The 22757-nt window shown below is 41.9% G+C and overlaps 1 long non-coding RNA gene across 2 annotated transcripts; it reads left to right on the forward strand.

Annotated features, from left to right (window-relative positions):
• Nucleotides 1-5145: 5145 nt before the first annotated feature.
• LOC134144714 (uncharacterized) lies at nucleotides 5146-22757 on the forward strand. Of its 2 annotated transcripts, none has more exons than XR_009959460.1 (3): nucleotides 5146-5370; nucleotides 11023-11806; nucleotides 22597-22757. It is a non-coding gene; the product is annotated as an uncharacterized LOC134144714 (long non-coding RNA). The 2 variants fall into 2 exon arrangements; XR_009959459.1 differs by lacking the exon at nucleotides 22597-22757 and adding an exon at nucleotides 15773-16914.

Here is a 22757-nt window from a genome sequence, read left to right on the forward strand (position 1 = left end):
GGGTCCACCACCGACAGCACTATGATTTAAGACCAGGGTGAATGTGACCCACAAGGCTAGTTAAAGCACTAAAATAAATTGTCAGAGGCAGCTATGGAATCATCATCATTGGCAATTTTTAATGGCAGGTTCGACATGCTGCCTCCAAGCAGAGGGGTGGAGTATAGAACCTTGCAAAGACCCTTCCAATGTGGTTTTTTTTAATGATTTCATGGTTTAGGGAAGCAGTATTGAGACTCCTGAGCCCCATTCCATATGTTTGCTGCTGACTGATCAGGGAAAAAAAAAAGAACATTAAAATAACCTTTAGACATGGTTTATTTCTATTAATGTTGGCCTATTAAAAGGCCTTCAAATCCCATTTCAGAGGCCTTCCTCCTACACTGCTGCCAACATCCAGTGGCAGGAGGCTCTGCCTCCACTAAGGGAGATTTTTACAGTTGTTGAGGTTTGTGTTGCTTACGGCAACCTTGCGGATTACAGCCTTGTCTGGAGCAAGCAGCCTGGCAAGGGGCTTTGTACGCTTTCTGCCACGTAGACCTGTAAAAGGAACTATGTCCTGATCCACAATCTCTTCCCGCAGCTATTGCCATCTTGGGAATCTCCTCTTCAAAATCTACCGGACACAGAGACAAATCCTGGAAAGCGCTCTTGCCACCTCGCACACAGATTTGATGGTCACCTCAAAGCTTTTCTTCCTGGAGGTAAGTGACTAGGTAACAACCTCAATTGGTAAATTAAAAATGATATTTTTTTTTTTTACCTGTGATTAGAACATCCCCTCCAGACTTCAAAGCCAAAGGCAAACAGCAAGCTGACAGATGTTTGACTTTTTAATCATCTCAGAACTTTTAAGTCACTCTCCTGAGTTTTGCCGGGTGTGTGTACGAGATTTGAAGGCGACCTCAGTCTGGCAGAACTGAACGTGCCAGCTCGGAGCCGGACGGTGCAAGATCCAGAGCGTTTCCCGTGAGGATGCTAGGCCAAGTCACTCAGCTGGTGGGGCCTCACGCTGCCACCGGGGGCACTCGGTGCCTCACGGGGCTGAGTCTGCAGCCCATCAGTTACACCATTTTTACGCAAATGAAGATAATGACATGACAAGCAAAATCAATTTTCATATGGTCTCTAAGCTGAGATTTCTTTCCAGAGGTTAAAGACACAGGGCAATACCCTTCAATGAAGCTAAACAATTTATAGCAGCTGAGGATCCATCCTTCAGAGCTTAGCTGCTAAGAGCAGGGAGAAATTAATTTCTGAATCCAGCGCATGTTCAGCCAGGCTTAAAGTAAATGGGGATTATTATTCTTTTCAGGTGAAAAGCAGATTATAACAATAAATATACACTGTAGGTTTAAAAGAAAGGCTCCAGGGAGACAGCTGGATTCAGAAATAAATTAGTCAGAAAGCAACTTCTGAAAGCACTGAATATTCTTCGTCATTTCCCAATCGATTCTCAACCCCGAAAGCCAGAAAACAGCCAACACTTCTAATAGCTGCTTTTGGAAGTGCAGTCTGCCCAGCAGCATGATTTGTTAGGCCTGCTTGAGTTCCTGGCAGTCGCTACAGATGAATCAGTGGTTTCTTTTTTAGCATCTTCTGTGACAACAGTAATGCAGCGAGGAGAAAAGTTGCTTTCCTGAAATCTTGCTTTGCAAGATTCTGCAGACACTAAAATCCAAAATCCAAGAAGGCCCTAAAGTAGGGAGTAGGTCCTAATAATACCTGCGTAGCAGGTCAATGTCCCCCTTGCTAACATATTTATAAGCCGCCTTTTTTCTACTACTTTTTTTCAGCTGAGTGCTGAGATTCTCAGGCACTGGCCAAATGAATAATGTCATTACTTTACTTCAGATCACTGCAGTTTTAACTCTCTGGTCTCCCTTGCCTGAAAAATAACTGCAGAATGGCTGTATAAGTACAGGCTGACCCAAGGGAGGAAGAGGACCTGGGAATCAGACTGTGAACTGCCTCCCTTTCTGCTCCACATTTTTAATTAAACCGCTGATTTCTCTCCCCCATCTAAAATGGGCAAGCTGTGTCTTGCTATTAAACAGAATGTCATTCCAGGAAAAAAAAAAAAAAAAAAAAAAAAACACTTGTGTAAGATTGGTGCCATGCTGAAAGAGGTTCTCAGAAAAAGGCTTTTTTGGACAGTCTCCTTGTTTCCTCTATTGGAGCTGGTGGACTGGTCCATGGATTTGCCCTGGTAGTGCTGTTCTTTCTCTATCACACCCTACTTAGTACACATGTTCTCTAGTGTGGGGCACCAAGCCAGCAGTCTTCACGTTGCTCAGCCTTCCTGGAGGCTGGTCCACTAATAGCTGCACAATTTGTAGCGTTAAGGCAGCTCATGGTGCAGCACCCAAAAATGTTGATCTGAGACCTCTACGTGTGAATGTTTCCATTTATCTCTTGGGAAGCAGTTCAGGTCAATCCAAACAATCAATCCTCAATCATTCCTAAAAGGCTAATGAAATCTGGCAAGGAAAAGGAAGAAGGGAAAAACAAAACAAAGCCCTTGCCAGTGCACAGGGGAGTTTTCTAGCTCTCTGCATTAGGAGACAAAAGCCTCTCACATGCTCAGCTCAGCTTGACACTATTGACAGCTAAACCCTCATAGCAGATTCCTCTCAGCATGAATTCCTGTCCATGAAGTGGGCTTTATCCCCTATAAACAGCAAACAACACACTAAGTTAGGAAAGGAGTCATTTCAACTCCTGAAGACAGACATTTGAGTATAGGCTTTACCTTCCAATAAACACAAGCAAGGTCCTTTACAAATAGACCATCTGGAGAGTTTTTTTTTTTTTTTAAAAAAAAAAAAAAAAAAAAAAAAAAAAAAAAAAAAAAGCCAAAGCACTAAACACGGCCTTCTTTTCGCCAGTACCACCACTCAACCAGACAGAGTAAAAGGCTGTTTCCCTAGGGCTGGGTATGGATGGTTGAATTAGTGCTTTATAGACAGGTGAAGTACTTGATCAAGCCTCAGGTTTCTCAAGGTGAGGGTAAAAAGGTTGTGCAATAATAGCATGCATCACCACCATTGCTCATGGATAAGTAGGACTGACCAAGCATGTATGTAGAAGCAGCAGCTAACCATTTTTTTCTCTTTAAAATTCTTTGGGGTTTAACTCTTTCTGCAAGGAATCAATAACATTTTCGTATCTTGATGCTTTCTTTAGTTCACCTCTAAAAAATAAAATAAAATAAAATAAAAGAGAAGATTTATCCCCCACACGACTGCTGCATTTGTTTCCGGGGAGTTTGGCCTGAGGGAAATTTGGCCTAGTGCACTTTAAAATTCAAGGGATGGGAAAGTCTCCTCTGATCCTTCTTCATGCACTGAATATGACTCACTTTTGATGTCTCTGAAACCTTTTCTAGTTCCCATCATGAAGAAGTCATGTTAGGTGCTGCCTCCCTGGCCCTAAAAGTCCTTCATGGAGTAAGAGGTTCACACAGTATGTTTCCCCACAGTATCTTAACTTTTAAAACCGAAAATAGAAACCACAGATACTGTGGGACTGACTCCCAAAAGTAATTGTACTTCATCTGACTGGTGCTTTGGTCATTCAGTGCTTCACAGCTGGAGACAAAAGCACTTTGGTGGGATGAACCCAGCCTGATGCCATGGACAGCTGAACCTTTGACTAGCCCCGACTGACGTAAGAGAAGTTTTGGCTTCTCTGTCATTCTGGCCTTTCTTTACATTTCACCTGGGATCTGGGATACTGACAATATTTAAGGTTTCTGAGAGTGAAAACATCTTTGTTTAATTTAGTCTTTGGCTTATGACCAACTGCACTGGCTTATGCTGACCAAAATGTTTCTCTGTACTGCACAAATATATGCGGAGAGGCAGAGGAAGAGCGTGTGCCTCTGCATGCACAGCGAGGTGCCCAGCTCTACTGCCCCGGTCATGTTGATGAGGTGAGTTGGGAACTGGAGAGGCTGTCCTCCAACAGAAAGGAAAAAAATCAGTCCCACTCAGACCTGTTTGAGACAGGATCTTGTCCTCCTTCCCTGCCTTCTTTACTCCCCAGTTTGTCCTATTTCTCCCTCAAGGCACAAGGGGTGAGAGGTGGAAGGGGGGATACTTTTTAGGTATCCAGAACAGTATCTTAGGGTGTGATTCAAGTACCATGTTCAAAATCATAGCAAGAGTTTTGAACCAGGACTAGAAAGGTAAAAACACTACCCCTTCCCTTCATGGGGGACTCCGAGTCATAGGGATCTTGGCAATCCAGACTGTCACTTCTTCACAGACTCTTTGATCTCAGATGCTCACACATCCTCCAGCAGCTTTTCTTCAAGCCACTGTGTTCAAGAGGCTCGGGAAGACTCAGTCACTGAGCCCTTCAACAGAGCTTTGCACAGCGCTTATTTATGTTCCTAAAGGAACATAAGTGAAAGCACAAGTTACAGGAAAGGAGATTCAGAAATGAAAAGGAAGCAACATGACCTGCATCTTGAGCAACTAGCCCGCCCTCCATTGCCTTGCCAGGAAAAGCCGCAGTGAAATCAGTAATGCTCATTCAGCTGAGACTAGCACTTCAGGGCAGAGTGGAGAACAAACTGATCCTTCCTTGAGGAATGACTTTCCTGTGCCTTTCCCTTCCCAACAGTAAAACAGCTTGTGCTTGTTAATGATACCCCTTCTGAACTCAAATGTCCTCCTTTCCCTGCATCATTTGGTGTTCCAGCTGATACTTGGAGAGGATTTCTGCAGACAGGACTCTCCCTGCAAGGTAAGTGCCAGCTACAAGTCGAATGAAATGAGGCATTTTTCCTTTGCCTTCTGGTATATCAGAAGACACCATAGTCCAAGACTCAGTTTCAGTGCTGGAACCATTCTACTGCTCCTAGTCAGGAGCCTTTGATCTCCAGCAGAAAGATTAGAGAACAGTAACAGTAGTAGTAACAGTTCTGAACAGTAGAAAAACATGAGGCCTCAGTGAATCAGCTCAAGGATTTTCCTCTTAACTAGACTAGATAGCAAAGATGGAAAATACAGAGATTAAACTGCATCAAGAACAAACACTGTTCAGTTGTCTGCTTTAGATTTTTACAATGTCTTATTAGGAGCTGATTGACAAAGAAGAAAAGAAATAATAGGAATAATAAATCCATAGCCTGAGTAACAGGAAGAAGGCAAGAATGTGAGGATTTTACAGACCGATGAATTGAAGTGAACACAAACTTCACAGCTCTGACCTTTTAAAGCGTCAGTCATACTGGGAGCATTGGCATGGAACAGTGATTTTGATTTGTGCTATGATCAGAAACACCGAGAGACTCCATTCTGCACTTTGTCACCCCTCTTGCCAGCGCAATTTTGGAAAGCCAGGGATCTGTTCTGCTTCAAGGTAAGAGTGAACGCCTGCCCTCGCTCCCTTTGGTCACTCAGTGAATCCGCATGATGTCTTCAGGTGGTGTACAAAGTGGATGTGACTTTTCCAGCTGCTCCCTATCCTAATCCCAATCTCCCAGGTGTGAGTGAGTATGGCTAGTGTGGGGGATTATTGGCAGGACTACTGCCTTCTGTCAGTCTGCTCCTTATTACAGCCCCTTCAGAAATACCCATCAGTTTAGCAGCCTTTCTGTCATACATAAGCATAACTATTTTCTCTTAAGACCATCTACTTGACCACCTAATGACAAGGACTCACTGGGCCAAGTGCTGTCCAGCTAACCTGCAAAGCTGCCCTCTGCTTGACACCAGAGGTCATTTCTGATGTTTGGAAGAGATTTCATGCTGCCCAAAGTCCGAGGGAGTTTTCCATGAGATCACTCCCTCCAAAATTATCTTCCTCAATGACAGACAGGGCTTGAACAGGCTTGGATATATATTCTTGTCCAAGCCTGAATCTGCACAGTTAAAATCCACAATATGATGTCGATGCTCTCAAGAATCAACCTACACAATGACGCATGGAGCTATCCCAGGTATGACAACAGTAAAAGAGAAACATAACAGAAGTGATATGGTGAAGATAACTTGAGCCCTGGAGTCTTTGGAGGCCTGCCTGTCTTCTTTTGCTTGGCTACAAAAGAATATCACTTTCTACATCAAATTTTTACAAGGATTCAGGAAGAAATTAAATAATATAAGGGAAGAAACTTCAGAAGGTACAACCTCCAGCCCAGAAAGTCACCTATTCTTACACGTCTTTCCTAGCAGCCGTTTGCAAGATCTTGGCATCTTGGCAGAAATTGACATTTAGCCTGTGAATTTATTCTAACCTAGTATGACTGGTTTTAGCTGAAAATACTTTAGATTATTCTCCTGTATGGGTCCAGAAGCAGAAGCTCTATAAAATGGTAGGGAAAGCCGGTATTTCTAACCCTGCAAACAATCAATATGCCTTGGAAACACACAATGAGAGCAGATCTGCAGTCTGATTTTGCCAGTTCATGAACTATGACTCATTTACATAAGCATTGGTTCATTTGGGAAAGCTTTTCTAGGCTGAACAGCAGCTCTGTACCTTCTGAAGCAAGCTAACTCATGATTCCTTTTGATAAGGAAGGCATAGAAAAGTGAAAAGCAGGGTATCTGTGTATAGATTAAACAACATGATTGCTTTCTATTAATATAATATAGCAGAAAGGGAGGGAGTGGGGAGCACAGAAGTACTAGCAAAGGATAATGGCTATTAAGCTAACAGGGAAAGCTGGTACAAGAACATATGAATTATAACTGGCCACAAACTGAAGAGCGGGAATTAGATTAGAGAACACCTCATCATTAGAGCACAAGAGTCTGGAATGGCCATTTGAACAGGCCAGCTTGGACCTTGTGGTCCTAAATTCCCAAGCAACGTATTAAAGCAAGATGGTGTTCTAAAGGATTAAACCACTGATGAGTAGTTTATGAGCTTGCCTGCTTGGGTGTAACTATCATCTGAGGAGGGCAGGGAGAGCTTTTGCAAAGAGCTCATTACATTGAGGGTTACTTTATCAAGAACACAGAAAAAATACCTCCTCCCCAGTCCTACCATCTCTGTCTCAGTTGGCACAAGCCTTCCTCTTGTATCTATATTAAGATGTTGCCAAGATAATAAATGATGAATTAATTTCTCTGAGGACTTTACACATTTATCAGTCTGTAAGATTAATCTTAAATTCAAACTCAAATTTAAGCAAAGGGACTGGCAATGCCTGGAGAACTCTGGAAACATATCATTCAGAACCCTGTTTCAGATCTTTACAGACTTTATGAAGATACACGTCATTTCAAAAGGTCTGAAAGATTCGTTTTTGAAGTGCCGCACAGTGGTCTTTATCTCATAGATTTTCTGTGATCTCTTTCAGATTGCCTAAAAAATGAAATAAAATTGCTCTATTACAGCCTTCCATGGCTCCAAAACTCCCTCTTCCAACCCTTGCCAATAGGACCACATGATTTTCCCCACAGCACTACAAGTAATCTCTTTCTAAATTAAAAGGCAGGTGTGAAACAAAGTTTTCCCCCTTTTTCTGTGCTCTTCAAGTATGAATAAAGAGAAATTCCTGAGCACAAGTAGATAATCCATGAATAATTCATCAGCCCCATGTTATCTTCCAGATGTACAGACCCAGGTGCCGATTCCTGTGCCTTTGAGTCTCCTGAGGGGCTTGGATACGATTGAGATAGACTTCTCTTCTGCTAGGTCTTGTTCCAGCTCTTAGACCTGTGCTAGCAGCATTCTCAGACTGCAAGAAAACTCCCTGATGAATTACAGCTTCCCTTCTTCTTTGTTCTTTTTTCATTGGTTTTGTCCAATATGCCTACACAAAATCACCCCTCACTTCACAATTCTTGCAGAAAGGAATAAAACAGAGAGAAAGGTTTTATATTTGCCCACAGAAACATGTATTTCATCATAGCTGTGTGTTGCCCCAGGTTTAGCTAGGTGGACACATGGTTATTGGACAGAGGAGCATTACCAGATTCTGCTTTGCATTAGTCAGGTCAAAAAAAGTCCAGACTCCTAATTTTATGCAGAGATGTTGGTTTGCATTAAAGGAATGGCAAAACAACACTGATAAAGTATTCCTTCGATTTTTAAGCTGCCTAATATAATAGAGAATATTAATCAAAGCACAAGAGAGACTCTCATGCTTCCCCAGTCACATATGTCATTAGAATTACTCTCCAGCTTTAGAAACTTTCTTCCAAGTTGTATCTTGAATAGCAGTTACTAAATTAGGCTAAAAGTTTTCCATCTATTCTATTTTTCTCCCCAGAAAATAGAGTATTTTAAGTTTAACTCAGAATGATTCTTCTTTTTTTGGAAACAATTTTTGTTTCATTTTCATCCGGGACAAGAGAGAGATTTCTTTTGTATTCAGCCAGCAATATTCAAGTTTGAGTCCTTTTTCACAGTGCCCAAAACTGCGGAAATTTTCAAGGTCTGTTTTTTGCAATGAAATTTTTCTCCGAAGAAAGTTACAACTGCTTCAGCTAGCTCTCAGAGGGAAAGTTTTCAAGTACCAAAAGGGCTCTGTTCACACCTAGCACAGCCAAAGTCAGTCGCCCAAAGATCTCCCTTTGTCACAAAGCTCGAATAGCCAACGGAGACCAGCTTCACCGCTGCAGTGGGGCAGTGCCACGGGGAGGACATGGTACGGTGAGAAAAGCGTAACACAACACAGAGCTCTCAGCTGAACCTTCCTCCAAAACGTCGTTGTGCAATTACAGTCAATCATGTAGTGACTTTTAGGTTACAACGAGAAATTGCTATTGACTTCCAGCTAGAGCAGGATTGGTAATATTGCCTTCCACCCTTTTCAGTGCTTCGAGCATATTGACTAAAAAGATGCTGTTGCCCTGAGTCACAATGTTACATAAACATATTCACTAGAGGGAGCATCTTATTGTTCACTCTTACTTAAATTTTATTCGTTTTTCTTGCTTGAGGACTTGCATTGAAAAAAAAAAAAAAAAAAACTTACTCTATCAAACTTACTCTATCATCCAAGAGAGCAGTGGGACTGCAGAGACAGAAAGCAGAGCAGCTGGTCATGCACAAGGGCCATCAGCCGCAAAAAGAAAAATTGGGGACAGATACAGAAAAATATTTCTCTTCATACTTATTTGTAGTCTTCTTTTGACAGTACCAGGAAAACTAGCATGTGCACAAGAAGTCAGTTGCGTTTGTGACCTTCCCATTGACTCTATCTTGCTAATAACAGCACTCACACCACTACCAAATACTTAGAAGGTTTTAATTTTCTCCTCAGTCTGTGTGGAGGGCTTGCGAGGTCATCAGCTTTCATACAGGAAAAAAAAATCTGAATTCAGCAGGAGGGAATTTTATGATTGACTTCTTTTGAGATCATGCCAGTTAAGGGAAGATAGATCTTGTTTTAAGATGTGTTTATTTGCAGTTCTTCACCTACACACACGTTCAGTTATAAATGCGGGTATCGTAAACAGGGCTCTGTGCATGCCTGTTTCTGTAGGAAGAAACTGAGCAGAAAGGAAATGACAACTTACTCTCTAAAGCCTCCACTATGCTTATAAAATGACTCTTCCAACTGTGAAATAATCCTTCAACTACTGGATACCATAGATAAAAATTTTGGGTGGAAACACATTACCAGAATGCATTTAAGTGTTAGTTTCTGTGTGATGTTAACACCAGCCAACTACCTTTTACTCATTCAGCTTGAACCAGTTTGATGGGTACAGATATCAGGGTGCCTCCACCAACCTGAGCCACCTGTGGTTCTCAATGTGGTTGTCCCCATCGCCCTGTGAGCAAGGGCAGCTTCTAACTTTTGTGCTCAACGTTTGACACCTGGGTACTTGGGCTTATTAGTGGAAAAATTTTGTACTGGATGAGTCAGCCCTACTGAGTGCTTGGGTATATTTAGGTGTATTACACCATGGCCTAAGCCTGCTTGATTAAGACTATATAGCTGCTTATCCGGCCTGGGTATCACTTGGCTGTGAAAGCAGAGATGTTTTTAAGGCTAGCTGTTTGGGTGACTCTTAGGAAAAATAGCTAGAGGTACAAGTAACCAGGCCAATACATAACTCATTCGGCACACTGCAAGTTTTATATAGTATAAAGAGAATTGTTATTTGAGAAAATCAGCAGGACGTCAACAGGTATTCATGGTCTGCCCTCCTTGTGCACTTCTGTAAATCCCATGAGAGCCCCCAGCTGCAATTTTAGGCATCTAATTGCTATAGACACTCCTGGATGACTGTATGAGAATCACATAAAGATATATTTTCCATCCCTCCCTGGATGGGAAATGAAGCAAACACCTGAGCAGCTGAATCAGAAGGTAATAGTAACATGCAAACATTTCTGTGAGTCCATTTTAAAACTCCCTATACCAGCCAGTAAATACAGAATACATTGTGCCTTGCAGTTTTACTAATTTATAGCTATGATATTGTGATTATTAGGTCATCAACATTTTGAAGTGGGATTTAAAGCAAGAGAATTTGAACACAGGAAGGAGAAAGGAAGGAAAGGAAAGGAAAAAATAGAACAAGATAGCACTTCAAAAAGAATGACACCCCAGACAAAGAATATGATATATCTATCACCATCAAATGGGTGATACATCATTTTACAATTAATTTTGAGAGCTAAATACATTCAGTATTGATTCCAATTAGCTCTGATGCCCAATTTACTCTCCATTACTTCCTCACTCCTTGATAAAAAGTCGTGAAGTACATGGATAGTGACTAAGGTAATTTTTTCCTTCATGTGTGTCTGCTACATGTGTTTCTCAAGCTAGGCCCTTGCGCCTTGCAGTTTCAAAAGATTTGGACCAAACCATTCAGAGCTGTAAATCTCCAGTGTTTCACCAACTTCTAGAAAGCACGAGCATCTTTCACCTATTTTCTGCCTCACAGCACTAAACCAAATTGTTAGGCAACTCCTGGTGCTAATTAACTAATAATGTAATTAACAATGATTCAGATGTCTGAATTTTGTATGCAGACTTGTGTTTAAAGAGAAATTGCTTTGGAGTAAAGGGATCCTAATTTGAATTTCTATCTTCTTCAGCTCTTCGCAAAGATGAACCCCAAGGCCCACATCTCACTGCATCCGAATGAACTTTCCCTTTTGAGTACAACAGGGAAGTAAAGCAGATGAGGAAACCCAACAGAAGTTTCCACGTTAGTGGTTCAAGTGCTTAGATGGTTGCTGTTTTCCCAAGACCATCGTTCTCATTATAAACAGTTGACTCAGAAACATTACAACAGATTTCAAACAAAGCGTTCCCTCCCCATCCCCTGCTGCTCTCTTCCCAATACACAGAAATGCTTAAAGCAAACCAGATGTGCTGCACAAGGATATTCTGTGATAAAATCCTCAGACGGTTCTCACTCTCCCAGTCTGTACTCCAGCGTTAGAAGTGGCCAGTTCATTTCCCTAAGCTATTATGCAAAATAGTCTGACAGACTAAGGTGCTGGAGAGATGATTTTCCTTCTCTAATGTGACTTTCACACTCTCCCGATGATATACAACTTTAATAAAAAACATTAGAAGAAAGTTCAGCTAAGTTGGGCATGTGGCACACAACTCAGTCCAATTCTCCCCTCAGGCACTAATTCAAAACATATCCAAAAATGCTGATAATCATCCAGTGTGCTGAGAGCCTGGGGAAAACGCACAGAAGTTCATGTGCTGGAAGGTCATGAACAGGCAATGCCATTTTGGGTAAGAATTCCCAAGCAAACTTCATCTCCAGCACAAAGGTGAGATGCATTTGACTCAGCTGATAAGAAGGCATGAGATAATACCAGTTGGGTCTTCGGTGGAACTCTTCATCCTTTAAACTCTTAGGTAAGCATTCTTTCTGCTGTATTTTATAACTGGGGGAATCCTGAGTGACCTGAGAGATGAAAAGGTCCCTGATACAGCGCAGGGTCAGACACGCTAAACCTCAATCAATGCGTTGTTAGGCACTAACAGATTCAAAACACTGCTGCAAGCCTACCACAAGCTCCTCAGAGGCTTGACCAACCTCCAGCAGGAGCTAAAACTAGCACATGGCTTTTCGCAGACCTCTAGAAAGACCAAGAAGCAGGAGTAGTATATTACAGTTATGCCCTGTCTTCCCCCGAGTACTTCAAGTGCAGGTTCCTCAAGGGGGGCAGTAGGGTATCAGAGGGGATGGAGAAGAGGAGAGGAGAGGGAAGGTAGAAAAGGGAGCATAAGCAAGCAAGCACACACAGTATCTTGTTAAGCCCAAATTATCTGAACTGCCCTTTGGTAAAAGCTACCATTTCCTGGACTCTTCCCTTCCACCACTCCATTATCCAGCTTTAATATTGTTAAATTCTTCATGGATCTCTCTACTCAGTTATAAAAGCCTTTAAGACAAAAGGCTGGGATCGGCATGCTGTCTGCAAGGTTTCTCATTCCCCCCATTACAGCCCCATCTTTAAAATTCACTCATGCAGAAGGCTCCCATTTGTCAGTGTGATTCAAATCGCTCATCAGAATTCAGCCAAATGGTGTTTGCAAAGCGCCATCCCTCCTTTGGGTCATTATTATGTAAGGAAATAAACTGGAAAGAAAGAAAGAAAAAGACCTAGGTGGACGGTCACACAATGGGAAAGCCGGGAAGACAGCAGTGACTCCAGGGTTGCTGTGTGCTTCACGTTTGTCTTGAACACTTCATCTTCTTCCCTGTCTGAACCCAAAGCTCCCATTAATAGACAAAAGCTTAAAAGCTTCCCCACAGGGATAAAAGGAGGAAGGAAACTGTTCCATAAGAGGGAGGCAGACTTTAGCTCCAGCAGTACTAGAAATTCATCATTTTTATGACAGTTACAGGCGTTATAGTGAAGTATGCTGAGGATGTACCACAATCAAATTTCAATTTGGACTTTTGTTATTTGTGGAATTGTAGTCCTAGCCTCAAACAGGACTGCGTTGTGCTAGGCATTATGTAAACACAGGCTGAAAAGATGATCTTTGTCCCTAAGTCTAAGACAAGAGAGAGCAAGTGGACACAGGTGGATGGAGCAAAGACAAATATGAAATCATACTGCTTATCAGTGTAGGCTGCATCTGTGCCATCAAGGCACAGAGCTTGGGACATTCTCTGGCTATCAGATAATAAAAGTCACCCTTATTTTAAGGCACACAACTCTGATAAATTAAGTTGGATGAAGTTATAGATGTTCAAGCTGAGGGGTACAGAGGGTTAAGATCCCAAAGGAATCTTACGCTGTTTCTAGTAACAGTATTTGTCTTTGCTTCACATCCCATTGGATTAAGCAACAAAATATGGAACTAAGACAATTTCCAAGATATTAATTACAATATTTTATTCAATTTTAAAAACATATTTGGTTTGGAATTAAGACTCTGCAGAAAAAAAATCCAAGTTCAGCTAGAGTTCATTTACCCTCCAGAAAAGTATCTGTTCTCCAGAGTCCCTTTCAAAGTGTCACATGAAAACTCTTGACATTTAGGAGGAAAGATATTTAGGGACATAAATGGCATTACTCGCTCACTTCAAAACTGAGAACTCCCAGGTGTGGAGAGTGGCAGCAGATGCTCTCTATTCTTTTTTGTACAGTATCTGTCCCAGGGGGCCATAACAGAGCTTGGAGAGAGGAGGATGGATAAGAACAGAGATGGAGAAGAAGAAATGAGGACACAAGATTAGTGAACGCACCCACCATGGACTGTCTGTCTGTCTCATGGCAGTTCACCAGCCAGCTGCCCAAATCATATTTAAAACCTCAAGCATGACAAACTAGAAATCATGACATTATCTTTGGTATTTGAAAGAGCCAGGGAGCTAAATAAGGATGAAAAATTCACAAGGGGGGAAAAAAGAGTAACAAGCCAAGAGATGTTAATTGTTCCATATATTTGGATCTGCCTTCCAGTACAAAGGGTACAGAAGAGAACCAGCTGATCAAAGGGCCTGCATTTCACACCTTGGGTTTGCTTCCTCAAAAAGCTGAGGAAAGGAGAAAGCGGGCTGACAGCAAAGCTGTCTTATCTCTCTCTCTCTCTCTTCACTTCTCCCTGCCTCCCCCCCACCACCATCCTGAGGCTATGTGGGGACATTTGTATCCAAAAATATACAGGCACATAAAAAAAAAATCCTGAGGATCCAATATCATTCATCAAAGAGACAGCCCATACTCCCCATACTCGTTCTGATGACAATGGTGCTAATCTTATCCCCTGGCTGCTGCCCAGAAGTGACATCATGCTTAGAAATGTGTATTTGTTTTAGAGGCTATTTACTGCAGGAGAAGGGGAGAGATACGAATCCAGGAAATTAACTGGATTTGTGGACACCGCAGAGAGAGGATCTTCAGTCTATTGCAGTCCTGTGTCTATCACACTGCTCTGTGTCACTTTTAAGACCCATCAGTGCAGGGAGCGCTCAGGTCCTTTGAGCGAAAGACCTTTTTAAGCCCTTTCAGCTTCCAAGTATATGGGAGGTTAATACATGCACATGAGCAAGACAACATTTCTCAAGTAGGGAGCAGAGTATCAGCTGGCTACAGTTCCCTTTCCAACGGGTCACAGGTACCGAAGCAATCTCATCTAACAGCAAAGAGATCACCTCTTCTAGTCACCCTTTATTCCATAACTGACTTCTTTTCTTCAGCATGAACTCTGGAATGGTTTAAAGGCAATGGGACCTGCTCTTTAAGCATTCCTATGGAAAGGATAAGTGGTTAACTGGAGAGACATCAGTCTTCATGAACTTCAGTCTAAATTAAGAACACTCCCATCAGAAACCCCCAAAGCAGACAAGCTTATTCATACAAAACAAAGACAGATTCCTAGTAGGCAAATTACTTCAGCACCTCACCAGGTTATTCTATGCCACTATAAACTCTTCATGCTAAATCTAGGCCCCTCATCCATATCTGTGTTGGAGGCAGTTTCATCAAGTCAGCTGTTAGAATCACAGCCAGCTCCAGTTTGCCTCATTTCAGAGCACCTGGGTCCTTGCTGAGGCTGACTTGGGGCTTTCCAAGCAGTCCACTCAGGGCAGGAACTGAATACCTGATGACTTGACACCTTGCTCCAGGGACAGGGGACTTGTGGGACACGCTATCCCACCCACACTCTCCACACTAATGCAATCACAACACAGCGCATCCAGAGAGAATGAGAAAACGCAGTCAGTTCAAAAAAATGGATTTTTTAAGGTTGGTTGTGCTGCTGTCAAACAAAGTATGATGGGTAATCTGTGGCTTCAAGGGCCATCAACCAGGAAATGGGGTTTGCATTATTCATCCTGAAATAAATATACAGGGATTAAGCAATCAAAAACTTCATTGAAAATCACAGTTCTAAATATGCATTTCATGTAGATTTTAATCAGTTCACTGCTTCCTAATTACTACCATGTGAGAATAGAGGAACCTTAACGATAAAATAAATTAATCACCATTACATAATGATTTAAGCTCAAATATGTTTGCAATCAATATGTATTCAGAAAACGCAAAATAATGACCTGATTAGATCTCAAGCAAACACACATTTAAGAACCCTAACTGATGACATTAATGTTAATACCCCTCCTCTCTTGCAATCAGGCCCATATCTTGTGGCAGGAGGCAACTCTGATGGCTAAAGCACATGATCAGGGCACAAGAAAAGCACTATTTTTTTTTCCTGATGCTATCCTAACTCTCTTCTCAGCTTGACTATTTCATTCCTTCATCCTCTCCATGTGAACAATAAAAATAAATAAGTAAATAAATAATAAAAAGAACATACACCAAGGCATGCTAATGATTTCTCACTCCTCCAACCCAGGTTCTTGCACCTTGCTTTGCTAGTTCACTGAAGAAACAGCTATCAGGACTCAACATATTGGACTCTTTCCTACTTCAGGAGGCTGCCAGAGCAGATATTCCCGTAACAAGGCTCACCTTGGTTCTGAGATCTGAGACAGCTTATAAAGTGCTGTGAGACCCTTCAGAGTGATTCTAGCTGAAACCGCACACTTTGTGCTGTACTCCCTGCAAACAGACTATGAGGGAGAATCTCAGCCCTTGAGATCTTGCAGCTAATCAGAAAAAAAAAATAAGGAAGGAAAGGAAAAAAAAAAAAGTTGATGAGAAACAAAGGCAAGGAGAACAGGACACACCAGCACCAAAAAGAGCCCATCACCTTACCCCCAAATTCACCAGGCTGCTGCTCCTCAGTACCTCCATCAGTACTCGAAACATCAGGACACAGCTGAAGACAAAAATTAACCTTGATGATTTCCTAATACTAATCATAGAGGGACAAAGTGCTGGGTTTTATTCTTTTGGGAAAGGTATTTTTCTTTAGAAGCAGCATTTTCCACTACGAATATCATTAGAAAAGCAGAATGAAAGGATGGAAGTCAGCGAGCCAACTTCTTCAGTTATAACCCCGGGAAGATTAATAGCTAGGCTCATTGTCCTAGGCTCCACAAAGAGAAATGGGCTGGATAAGCTCTGACTTATTGCCTTATCCTCCCATTGCCTTTCAGAACAATTTTTCCTGGCTTTGTCCAAATAGACTGATATGACATGGAAAAATTACTTTTTTCTTTGAACGTTTTGTGTAAGATTCTTCAAATCTGGCTTAAAAGCAGAGTAGAGGGGAAAAAAAAAATCCATCCTTCAAAGAATAGAAGTCAATCCCTGAATCCAGCCTGTTCTGGGTACACAGGCTGTAGAAGGTTACAGACGGCCAGCATAATATACAAAATCTCCCTACAACACTAATCTGTGCCTAGCAATTCAATGAGATAAAAATTTGATAACACGTTGGCTGGCTGTGATTGCCCAGGGAAAAACATCTCCTTCATAATAATCTTATTATAGGCTAGTAGAGCTATTTTTGTGCCTATTCTTTGTGCAGAACAATTTATTTTTATGGCTAGTAAAAGGAAATAAATTTCTCGGAAATGGCTCCTCAGTGAATTGGGGTCTGTGTAGCTCATTTTACGTTTATAGATAAGCAAAAGGTCAATTGAATGTTATGTCTTTTATTGCACGGCCTGCTAAGTCCTCACATAACAGGAAGAAATAATACAAACGTTCTGCCGTTCCCCTCCAGGAGTCTTGTTTGAGGGGAGCCTTCTGTTTTGTGAGGTCGCTCTAAGGCACAGAAGATCAATCACTTGTCATGGGGCATTTGTCTGTCTTGTGAGATTTAATAGAGAGCATGAGATTGGAGACAGTAGATACCGCTATTGCGGAGAGCACCTGGGAAGAAACTCACGGGGATCCTCCGGCGTTTTTACCGGTTCTCATCATGTACAGATACACCCAGCAATATTAACTTACTAGATACTTCTCAGTGACTTCAACAGAGTTACCATCAGCAACATGACCAGGAGAAGGTGTAACGCACAGAAATATATATATAATGCATACAGTATATATATTAGATATAAAGCTTAGATTCCTATAGCACCCCTGTTCCAGTTTTATCTAAGACTCACCCTACTGAATTATACCTCACTCCTTTCCCATTTTGCCTTTCTTTGCATTGCACCTTGCAGAACAGGGGCCATGATCTCAGCTGACCTTTAAGAGAAAGTATTAGTGTGAAAACAGTTGATACAGCGACTGTGGCTGCAAAACGGCACAGCATGTTGCTGTTCTTGTGAAAAACATTTTCAGGGAAGAGTGGCTCCTGAGAACACCAAGCAGCACATTCCTGACATTTCCAGCACGTTCGCAGGGCATAATGCCACGCAGAGGGCAGCGAGTGCTGGAGCCTGGTATTTCTCAACAGTACTACATCTTCTTTGTGGACATAAAATAAAAAGTACACCCTAAACAGACCCAAACAGTTTCTTACTGCACACGCCCAGCTCTCCTCCGCTTTCATCCTATCTTCCTTCTAGCAATCTTTCTTGCTAGCCCTCTTCTCTGCCACAGGCTGCCTCCAGGACATCCTTTAGGCTGTCTCCCCTCTTCTGCTTAGAGATCCCTCACCCATGTGATAGAGGAGCAGGGCATAGCCCATTAGCTAATGGGCCCATTAGCACTCACCGAATCCCCTGGCCCAGAGTTTGTCCAAACCCGGTCAGAGAAGCGGCACAGACATAAATAGGTCTCATATTTTTGGAAATTAGTAAACCCATCAGTTCCTGCTTTTCTTTCTGATACTGTTGTAGTATTGGAAGAGCATGACTCAGCCATCTCTTTCAGAGAAAGTTTTGCCAGTTTGATAAATGCAACAGTTCTTTTGGTAACAACAACACTGTTGGAGGAAGACAAGCCTTGTACTTCCACCTTTGGTCTTACAGATTTGACCTGCATGCTCTCAGATCTATAGGGATGCAGAGAAAGCAAATGAACCATGACTAGGCCCTCCATTTTGGAGCAAGTTATACCCTAAGCTCACTTTTGATGTAGTTAAATATTGCAATAAGGTACTCAAAGGTGGTCAGAAAGAGTATTATTCCAATAGCTCTTTAGCACTAATTCTGTGCTAGAACTTCCATTGCATCTGTGTGTATATAGACAGCATAGTTCAGTATCTACACCCTGCCCACTCTCCTTTCTCATTTAGTGTTTGATATCTGAATTATGTGCAAGTTATGCTGCTAAAATGAGCTCTTAGAAACAACCTTTTCCTCATCCACTGAAACAGCTACAATTCCCTGACATAACTCATCTAATCACCACCTCAATGAGCAGGGCTTAATCTAAACGCATGTACTGAGCAACTGCCACATGTACTCTTCATTTGTCTTACACGGCTTTACATTAAAACCTAGCATGGATCTTTGATACATTATAGATGACAATATCAGACTGTACATGGTGTAAATTAGGACCAACTACTCAAAGGACATTATAATTATCTCCTCACAGATACATAGCTTTAATTAAGCTATTGCCATCTTGAGGGATTAACAATCAGATCCTAGCCCATATATGGCAAGGACACGAAATGCAAAGCCCTGATTATTTTGGCACCCTCAGAGCTCTTGAGCTGTAAAAATTAAAATGCCTTGGAAGGAAGAGCATGCTATAGCTGAAAGAATGTATTACCTGCCAATGCAGCTGACTGGATATTCACTGCAGTCAAGAAACAGAACAGAGACAAGCCTGAAATTTTTTTAGCAGGAGGAGCACGGAGTTCATCATTGACTTGGCTAAGTTGAGTGAATTTCACACAAGAAGGAACTGGAAGTTCATATCCCCCCCACCCTCCTTGTCTCTTGCTTTCTAAGATAGTTTCTAAGTGACAGAATTTAGTTTGTCAAATCTTTTTTTTTTCCTAGACATACTACATTCTGCTGTTGAATTACCAAGAAGCATTCATCTCCTTATAGGATAATAATGGTTGATATCTAATGGGTTTGTTTTTCCATGTTTCCCCACTGAGGGAAGAACTCTGGCCAAAATCTCCCCCTGCACCTATAGAAGAGCAGCAGAGTGCATTACAACTCTCCAGTTCTGCTCTTAGAATAATGACCACAACTTGCTGTAACAGGCATCTGGAACACACAGACTTGGGCCATTCTTGGATGCTTTAGCTGAATTTCAGCTAAAAGCCAAGCCTGAAAAGTCTCCAAAAGTTTTTAAAGAAGGCTGTATCCATGCTCAAATCTTTTCACTTGACTCCTTGCCACTGGAGCCATTGTATTTCCAATGGCATGGGACACAGCAGGAGCCCAGATGGTATTTAGACTGCACATTAGCCTGGTAAAGTGACCACATAAACTTAGTATACTATCTTGAATGAGGTGAATATTTGGGGAGTTTTTTCAACTTTAGAGCCCTATTTCCTGTAGGCTCATCGCAATTCAGTTTTCATGGCAACCTATAAGACTCAGAGAGACCATAGTGTTCTGCAAAGGAATTCAGAAACAGGCTCAAAAAAGCAAGAGTTAGGAATAACAAGACATGAACTCAGCCTCAGAGAGATCTCAAAGCCCTGTCCAACTGGGTGTCATTTGAGAAAGGCTCTGATATAGCCTGGATTTTAGCTCAGCCCTTAACAAGCAGACTAGCTCCTTGCAGCTCAGCCTGTGCATGAGATCACTCACTGCCCCACTCCACTCCTATCTGTTTTTCCCCATTCTTCAGAAGTGACAAAGTCAATAAACAGGGTTTTTCCTTTTTTCTTTTTCTTTTTTTTTCCCCCCAAGGTTTAATTTCATGAGACTGCAGCAGACGCATAGAATGTGATAGGAAATGTAATGCAAATATTATGGAAATACCATTCATTAATTCCATGAACTTACTGTGCATAAAAGTCCATAAGAACTACCAACATCAATGCAGTGGACTAAGGAAACTCAAGAGATCTCAAAAAATTAAAGACAGCTCAGGCAATACAGCCAGCTACTACTACAAGATTGAACAAAGAGATACTCATCAGTACTCAACCCAGGACATTTTCAAATGGAAGCAACAGGCTAACTACCTCTTCTCTTGTGAAGCTATTCCAAGCCTATGCTATTAATTCATTGGGAATCATTTTCCAAAACCAGTGTTTTTAATTTTTGCTCATCATCTTCATTTTTTTTCCCTCCACTTTCCTAGATAATTGGCTGCTAAATTATTCAGGCTGTGATGCATACAGAAGTTTCAGAACAAACTATTCCCATCCTCCCCCGAAGCCTACAAAATAAAAGAGGAAGGATGAAGGATGCTCACAGACCAAGCAAGATTTCTTCAAAACTGATTTGCGTAACACTTCAAGTAGATTTCCAGAGAAGTCATTTTACCTCATTGAAAATAGACCTAATATTCTTGGCAGAGGTGACAGACTCTGTTATTCCAAGGTTCGTAACGACCACCCAAACGTTACAGATTCACTTTTACCTAGAAGAATAGCTTTAAAAGGACAGGGGAAAAAAACAGGGGAAAAGAAGGGGGGGGCAAATAGATTTCACCTCCTCTCTCAGCATCACCAGCACCTAAGGCATAGAGCCATAGAATATTGTTTAACACCAAGTCTAAGAGTACCACCCCAAAATGCTGAGCGTGGATCCCTGCGTAACTTGCCCCCAAAAGCCCATCATCAAGTCTGAGTAGCCTAACTCTTGCCTATACCAAAGCCCCTCCTAAATTAAGGATTCCAGTTATTTACTTGCCATGCCCCTGAGTTGTCTTGTTTGATTAGTGCACCAGACTCAACAAAAATATCAGGTATCTCAGACGTATGTTGAGCATGCTAATTCTGGCAGGCCTGAAGGAAGAGGACATCTATCTCAGTTTTAATACATGGTCTCCGAAGTCTCGGCCTTTGCTGAAAGTTAGGAAAGCAGCTTTCTATTCCACCTCCAACCTTCAGGTTTTAAGCTCCCAGCTCCTCCCTCTCCAGGAAGCCCACACAGGAGGGAAGCAGAAGCTGTCAGCTGATTAAACCTGCTGCCAAGCCTGACCAGCTAACTCAGGGACTTCCCTCCGTGGTGCTCCATCAGCCACTGAACCATCTTAATCATGTTTAGCAGCCTGAAGCCCCACCATCCTCCCTACAAGCACAGCGAGGTACATATTCCCTCTTCAAGCACGAGAGCGCCTTTCTTTTATAAGATGAAACCTCAGAGCCTTCTGCCTGTGCCACTACATTCAGATTTGGCCTGTTCCCTCTCTGCGTTGCTCCCTAAACTTCCCTGACAGGTGTTTCACTGGCTGCATCCCCCCTACCCAAGAAACTCCCAAGTGCATTCCCCTTGGCTTGATTCTCCTCTTTTATGGAGACCCCAGTGTCCTTAATGGGACCTTAGTCACATACTGCTTAGTCACACATGTAATGCCTTTTGCTTGGAGATGAGCTGGCTTTGGAACAGAGGTAACAGGGAACCGATCTTCTTAAAGATCTGCCCCAGTCTGTGGTGGCTCTGGGCCTGAAGGCAAGTACTCCTCACCCTTTTCCCCCATATTGAATAGCTAACGAAGTCCACTCGATCACTCACAACAAACAGAAGTGCACGTGCTCTCAGAACATTGCTCGAGGCTGGTTTCTGTTAGAGCTTTTTGGTTCCTTCAGTATAATAAAGGGAAAATAAGACAGCCTTTCATGAGGATGCTGTTTGGAGTGGAGGTGAGACAAAAGCTGAACAGTGAATACGATGCACCTGGAAAAAAAAAAAAAGCTCACTTATTTTGCATACTTAGGCATGCCACAAATTATTAGGACTGGTTTCCAAGGATATTGGAATCTCATTTCCCATAGTCTCCTCTGAAGATCCCAGCCCAAAACATACTACATTTCTGCAAGAGAAGGATCATTATAACAGGGGATACTGTGTTTGCCTGTGAACAAGACAGTCTTGCCAGTGTAAAAGTATATTAAAAGCTGCTCAGCTAAATAATCCCAGTACAGTGTAAGCAACGCATGCCTCTTGGCATTTTGAAAAAAAAAAATGATGGCAAGAGGTAAACAATTTCTTAGTCTTCGGACTAAGACAATGTCTTAGGAAGAGACAAGTAGTAGTGCAGAAGAGCGTGCAAACAGGAAACAAAAACAACTATAGAAAAGAAAGACATTTCCTAACTGTGAATTTCCATGGCCAGCAGAGTTATGTAAATAATGCTGTTCTGATGATCAGCTGTCTCTGTAGCATTGTTAGAAATTAAATGCAACTCCGTGATGCTAATGACTTCTGTTAACTTTCTGTTAATTTACAGTAGCACCAAGACTTGAAAGCTCTCTCACATCAGAGACAAGATGCAACTCTCATCACTGTAAGAACTGGGAATAGACTCCTCCCAGAATAAATGGAGGAGGAGAAAAAACCTGTCCTAAAAATGGTCAGCTCCGCATTGTTCAATACATACATGAATTCAGA

This window comes from Rhea pennata, chromosome 10 (assembly GCF_028389875.1).
Source record: "Rhea pennata isolate bPtePen1 chromosome 10, bPtePen1.pri, whole genome shotgun sequence".
Classification (NCBI taxonomy): Eukaryota; Metazoa; Chordata; class Aves; order Rheiformes; family Rheidae; genus Rhea; species Rhea pennata.